Source organism: Acomys russatus, chromosome 28, assembly GCF_903995435.1.
Source record: "Acomys russatus chromosome 28, mAcoRus1.1, whole genome shotgun sequence".
In the NCBI taxonomy this organism is placed as follows: Eukaryota; Metazoa; Chordata; class Mammalia; order Rodentia; family Muridae; genus Acomys; species Acomys russatus.
The window spans coordinates 16,868,373-16,875,805 of record NC_067164.1 but is presented as its reverse complement, the minus strand read 5'-3'; positions in this window follow the sequence as shown (position 1 = coordinate 16,875,805).

Sequence of the window (7,433 nt, the reverse complement as noted above, 5' to 3'; positions counted from 1 at the left end):
CCCTATTCTGGTGCTTGTGGTACCCGCATGATTATGGGTTCAAGATGGGGCAGCTGATAGACGACACCCCTCTTGTTTCCAACTGACTTCCTTTAGTCTGATGGGACCCTCTTTCCATTACATGCTTAGTGAACGAACTCCTTACCAGATTCTTGCTGCAGGTTGGGCTCATCTCCTCGGGAGTCCACCCCAGGGTCTCATGTCTGCTGAATACAAGCCTTATTACCAACTACGTTTCAGATCAGGATGGGCTAATTTATCGTCCAGTTTGTCAAAGGGAATAAAACATTCCTGCACTGCTGGAACACTTGTTTAAGCATTAACAGTGTTGTCAGAAGCATAAGATGGGGTGGATGGATCATGAAGGAAGCAAACAGACCTTGTCTTCTGCGTTAGCTCAGGAAGTCAGCAACTTCAGCACAGAAACTTTGTTATATTTGTTAGTTTACCTAAGAAAATTCTGCTTGTGAAGTCTTCTGTCCATTTATAGCTTGATAAAGGAATGAACAAGCAATACGTACGATAACAGGAATTTGAAACTATAGTACTGTGAGGCCTTGGAATTGTGTCCTTGCCACTGTTACCAATTTTTGGGTAGATAACAAAGTTTATGACAGTTTCTTTACATTCCTCAGATCTTATGTATTAGGCAAAACACTTCAAATGCTTAATAACTACAACTAAGTCTTCAGGTTGAGAGACAAAGTCTGTGATGGTTTCAAGTCACGGTTTTGTTTCAATGCTTGTTTCAGAATGAGTTTCTTCTGACGTAATGGAACAATTTGTGCATTCGTAGACTTTTGTAAGTGCTTATGGAGGATTCATCTGAGACAAATACTATAGAGATGCACAAAACTGTTGAGCAGAGCTATATGGAAATACACAAACTATAAACACTCATGCACACATAAACCAGTTTCCTTGGCTCATGTTTGTGTTATGAGCCAAAACCATTTTTATCTGCCATTATAAAATTCCACCCAAGTCAATAATCCTGCCTCAATTATTTGAAAATAAATCACAATCTATACCTCTGCCAACCCCTGCTTTCACAACCAAACTGTAGGTCACTTTCAAGACATGTTTCTTATTTATAGTATCACTTAAGTATATCTCAGCCATCTAGAATGTAGAGAACCATATGATCATCATCCACTTTGCTTGTTTGTTTTATATGTCATCGATGACGTCTTTAAATATAGTTCTGTAACTCCAATTTTCCAGTAAATTCTGTATATAGTTTTGTTCTACTTTTTAGTGTGGTTATTTTTAGAAATATATATATCACCTCGTTATAAACTTAGTATAGTGAGGGTTTAAATACCTACTGAAAGGGCACTATTGCTGCTAGTTTACGTACGTCAGCTAGCTAATTTAATTTCATTCTCAAATGGTTCTATAAGCATATTCTCCCACTTTATAATCGAAGGCATATGACTAAGAAGAGTGCAAATTCTCATTTCATCATAAAGCTAGCAAACAGTTGGAATTCAGACTACTATTGCAGACATGCTTCAGATAGCCTTGACCAAGGTTAGCCAAGGCCTTGACATGCTAAAAACAGTAGCTTCAGAAAGGTCAGCCCCCACCTGCCTTGCAAATAGACAGACTTGAGATCACTCCCAAGTTCCATGACTTAGTAGAAGAACGTCGTTAAACACCTTGCCTAACGTCTCTAAATTTTAGTCCCTAATCTGACAAGGGACAGTCATAATAAAGTACCCAGTGATCGCCAAGTGTTTATACTATAAACAGATGACAACCCTTTATGAGTGGCAAAGCTTGCGTGAAGAGAAGTAAAAACCAAACAATAAGAATCACAACAATGTTCTTTTGTATATTTCTAGGACCCTCTGGAACCGTCTATTTCCCCATTCTCCCATGCTTCTCTCACCTAGAGTCTCAATAGGATGTCCTCCCCTCTGGCCCAGTTTCCTGGTAAGTCAAGACTTTCATGGGACATGCTCCTTGGGTTAGTGTCTAGATATAAGTGAGTATATACCATTTGAGTCTTTCTGCTTCTGGGTTAACTCACTCATTATGATCATTTCTAGTTCAATCCATTTGCCCACAAATTTTGGGAATTCCTTGCTTTTAATAGCTAAGTAGTATTCCATAGTGTAAATGTACCACAGTTTCTTTATCCATTCTTCTACTGAGGGACACTTAAGTTGTTTCCATGTTCTGGCTATTATGAATAAGGCCGCTATGAACATGGTTAAGCATATGTCCCTGTGTATGACGGAAGGATCTGGGCCCAGGGGTCTTGCTCAAACTATGACACCAGCCAAGGACAATACGGGAAGTAAACTTTGAACCCCTACCCAGATCTAGCCAATGGACAGGACATTCTCCACTGTTGAGTGAAGAGTGGGGACTGACTTTCACACGAACTCTGGTGCCCCATTTTTGATGACGTCCCTTTGATGGGGAGGCCTGGTGGCATTCAGAGGAAGGATAGCAGGCTACCAAGAAAAGATTTGATACCCTATGAGCATATACAGAGGGAGGAGGTACCCTCAGTCACAGTCATAGGGGAGGGGAGTAGGGGGAAAGTGGGAGGGAGGGAGGAATGGGAGGATACAAGGGATGGGCTAACAATTGAGATGTAACATGAATAAATTAATAAAATATTTTTTAAAAAGAATTACAATAAAAGCCAGACTCCCAAAAAACAAGATTGAGGTAATGCAGTGTAGAGGACAGAGCTAAACCTCAGTCCGTTAAGCTGAAGACACTTCTGCTGATCGGTTTGTCCTAGAGCCAATAGTACTTTCCTCATTTCTGTCCCTGGGGACCAGAAGATGCTATGGAAATTGCTAATCACTGTGCCTTGTCTTACTGAATGACACTTATTGTTACTGTCACCACTGGGACTTAGTCTAGAATATAAATATAGTCCATAGTTGCCCTCCTCATCTCTGCCTGCACTATGTAGAGTAGAGGGACTACTAAAGATGCTAAGGCCCTAGGAGGATCTGTGCTATTCATTACAGTCAGGGGAATGGGAGGCAAGCTGCATGCTGCTGAGTAAAGAGTTCTCACTAAGTATGGTGCACAATTAGAAGTCGGTGTCAGGCTTTGAACTGGGAGGTGACCTTAGCAGGCTAGTGTGCTGAGAAGACACATCTAACAAGTACTGTAGCCAAAAGCGGCTGAGGGTGTGGGCAGGGCAGTGTCTGAGTCATCAGATGCCACCCTGCCAGCTCCCAGGTGAGTGTGTATTCTCCTACCAAGTGCATTCCTGGGCAACTCTTTGATCTGAGGTTACTTCTGGCCTGTGAGGTTTGCAGTACAACAGGGCCCTCTACAGGCCTCTTGCTAATTAAATGCAGGGAATTTAGATGAGGAAAGACCTTCACATTAATCCAAACAATGGAGTTGGCAGGTTCCTAGGAACCTTGAATTGGCAGCTTAAGCACCAGAGGCCTATTGCTGTTGAGGACAAACTCCTAACCACAGCTATGCAAGAAGAGACAGTTCCTTGCTTTCTCCTCACAGGAAAATACCTTGGTTTCTACACATGAGCTTGATTTAAAACAAGCACATGGAAGCCAAAGGTAATAATGTCTGTGAGTAGAATCTGCCTAGAGACCATCACATTTTCATCATGTTTCTTATAGCCAGGAGGAAAATAGGAAAGTCAACTTTACAGTCTAACTTCTTCATTTAACAGAACATCATATCCAAAGGACCCCATGGAGTCAGACAGGCCCAGGACTGCATGAGGACCCTTGTACCTAGAATGACAGCCATTACACAAATATTTTATCCATTGTTATCTTAACTCTACCCATCAAAATTTCCAATTTTTATCTGAGGGGCAATCTGGGGAGGGGTAGGGCATAAGGCAATGGAAAAGAAGGCAGTTTCTACTAAATTCTGCTGAGAACTTGGATGTTTTACTTCTTGTCTCCTGTCATCAATGCCAGTCAAGTGTGCCCAGTGACATTAACAGTGCCAAACAACACTTGTCGGCAGAAGACATAAAACGTTGTCAAGTGATCTCTTTGTCTCTTAAGTCCTTAGGATAAACCAGGCTTTATTTGCAGTCTTTGGTCTCCGGGACTCACCTGCCAGCAGGTCCTTCACTTTTGTTCTCGCCCTACCCTGACAATGGTATGCATAACTTAATCTGAAGATGACAGGGGATTTCTGTGGCTGATCCATGACAAATGCTATTACATAGACTATAAAGAAAAGAACCTTTTCATTTGTAGATCACTTGGCTACCTCTCTTAGGTTCACTGAGACGTTAACCTGCAACATGGACGTTCCACTGTTGGGAAACATCATCTAGCTATGGCATAGACCAACGAGCTGAAAGCTCTTTGTCCTTGGACAAGTCTGCACAATTAAACATGTATCTGTTGGGTTACTTAAAGCAATGCTTCCAAAGTCTGGTGTACAAATGGTAGCACTAGTAAACCAGTATGCCCACCTGATTTGTTAAAGAATTTTTATATCGACTCAATACCTTTAAGCAATTTTAAAGGTCTAGAGAGCTTATTCTTTCCAGAAAAATCTGCAGCTTAATTTGCTGCGTTTTTGTTGTCATTGTTGTTGTTGTTTTGTTTGTTTGCTTTGTCTTTCAGACAGTCTAGATAAATGACCCAAGCTGGCTTTGAAGATTTAAGATCGCCCTCTGTCTCTCAAGTGCTGGAATTACAGACCCGCCTCTGTTCCTGGCTTCTCATTAGCTACTCCTCACAAGACTAGCCACCCTGTTAGAAGTAGCTGCTTGCCTTTGATCTTAACTGCATTTCCATGCAGATACCTGGCCTCCTGTATCTGAGGCATAAAAAAGCAAGAAAGGAAGGGCAGGAGGTGTTCAGATAAGACTTGACAGAACAAGGCAGTCCACGTTCTTATCATGTCATCGCATTCCTACCCCATGAGCTGTTTCTTTAGAAGCGACAGGTATTGCCCACAACCTCTCACATTCAGTTACTGAATGAAGTGAAATAAAACGAACAGCATGCATTTAAAAAAAAAAAAAAAGCATGGGTCCTCTCAAGGTTGGAATTCTTAGGTCACTAGTTGCTCAGAGTCTCCCATGGTCACCAATTGATTTGAATGATTAACATAAATATCATCCAGGACTTGAAAGGTAATGGTATTAGAGGCTCTACTGGATAGATAGATCTGTGCCAAAGGCTTGGGCAGAAATGTGGACTCACCCAGAGCGGCAGTGCCAGACTCTGACAAATTCAATTTCAACACTTCCACTGCATCTTGGCAGATGCTCATATCTGATGTCATCAGCCCATGATGTAATCCAGAAAGAGTGGTATTTTGCAATAGAGATTCTGGTAACCCTTCCCAGGAGTGTGGGTTGGGAGCTATCAATATTTATACTGCACACAGATAGCATGCAACATTTTGTAACGTAGCTAAATGGCTTACTCACAAGTCTTCTGCATACATGAATTGTCCTTGTGTTCAACATCAACAGTTTAAATTGCTGATGTTTTTCTTAGGCTTTTTTTTTTTCAATTAAACATAATGAAGGGAAATCTTATTGACGTCACCAAAATGGACATGTCAAGATTAAAGGATTAGATCTGCATGCTGGCAGGAAATTCCGAAAGATGGACTTAATTTATAACTATGAAAGCATGATTATAGAAAAAGCTAACTAAGGGGCTACAGTGACAAGCTGTTGTAAATAATTTTTTGTGAAGTTACTAGCTTAGTATGGCTGATACTACAGGGTTTGCCACACCCCTATCATAGTCTGAAAGTACTACATAAAGAAATACTCATGAATGTGGCTGACCTAAGAATATACAATGAAAGAATTGAGAGGCAGACACAGGAAGAGGCCGAGGGGGAATGAAAGAAGTTGAACTTCTTGGACGGTTTGGTTTTGTCATAGACAGTAGAAGCGTGTCATTGTATCATCCACCTACATAGTTGAGAATGTAGTTCTGAGGAAAAGGCTTTATTGATTTGTTCTTTCCTGCGTCTTATTGTATATGTATCTCCGTTTTTCCCATGTGCCCAGATGCTGCCAGATGTTTGCTCTGTTCCACAGGTGTGCCAGAGACTCTTTTCTGCGAAAGCAACCCCAGTAGCAAGATTACAAGATCATTTTATACAATAGCCCATAAATAGCTTGCATAAACTGTGGTCTAGGTTTCTGTGTTGTTTTGCTGGGTGTGTTTTATATCATTAATAAACAGTGCTCTGCGAGTGGAGAAGATTGAACACATATCACTGGTTTCTTGTTTTTGTTTTATTTCTGGTTAACATTTTGCTTTGGCTATCTGGAAGCCACAACTCTCTGATGTTCTAATTTTGGGCTATTGTGTTTGAACTGCGTAAGCACTTACAGACAGCAAGTGTGTGTGACCATTTATGACATCACTTCCCCCAGAGGTCGGTTAAGGGGTTTCTTTTTCTTTTCCTCAAGAGGGAGGTAGTTTTTGCTTAATTAAAAGTAGGCCTCCAGTGTGTTTCTTCCTGGACTCTCTTTGCTCTTTTTACAACTTTTGAAATGCTCAGGAAGAGGTAGCTTTCTAGGTGTGGTTGCTGGAGTCGCTGGGTGGAACCACCACTCCACACCCCTTCGCGTGATGTAACCCAGCACACGAAGAACGTGCTGACATGCAAAGCAGCTGCATTACATTCCTTCTGGAGGAAAAACAAAACCAAGGAAACACCTTCTCTCAAAGGAAAGGAGAATGTAGTCTTCTTAAGGAGTGGAGGAGAAGCCATGATATATGCATGGGGCTCATGACTGGCTGCTGTTGTAATGATATTCAAGTCTGATTGTACTTAATCTCACAATCAAATTGTTCTGCTTCTGAGGAGAAGCAACAAGCCAGTAGTTCTAGAGTAAATCCAGAAAAAAAAAAAAAAAAAAAAAAACCACAGTCAGCAGCTGTTATTACTTTGTAATTTCATTTTGTATTTCCTTTCAAAATAAATTATTATTTTACAAACTGAACATTACAATATATACTAAGGAGAATATCCAGAGGTATTTTGGGGTTAGAGATGGAATTGATAAGGAAATATTAAGGAATTTCACTTGCCATACAAATCTAGGAGTTTGTTGTTGTTGTTCTTCTTCTATAGTTCAAGTTTAGAAGTGCAAGGGTCTTGTAGAATATGGAACCAAAGCCCAGAGAAAGTTAGAGACTTTCCCAAGACTGGATCATGGAGCAGGAATACAATTCCAAGGATGGATCATGATTCCCAAGCGTTTCTACCATTGTTCCATTTTTACCTACGTCCAATACGTTATCAAGCAAGCAAAAATGCTCACATTCCACATGCTGTTTGTCGTTCCTATATCTAGTTTTGGCTTTCATTTTGGGATCGATTGTAGGCTGTTAGTCCATTAGGTGAATTCTAGGACTTCGCGTGATGGACATCTAGTAAGCCTCCCGATGGAAGGATGAGAAGAAATGGTGAGCACAAGTATC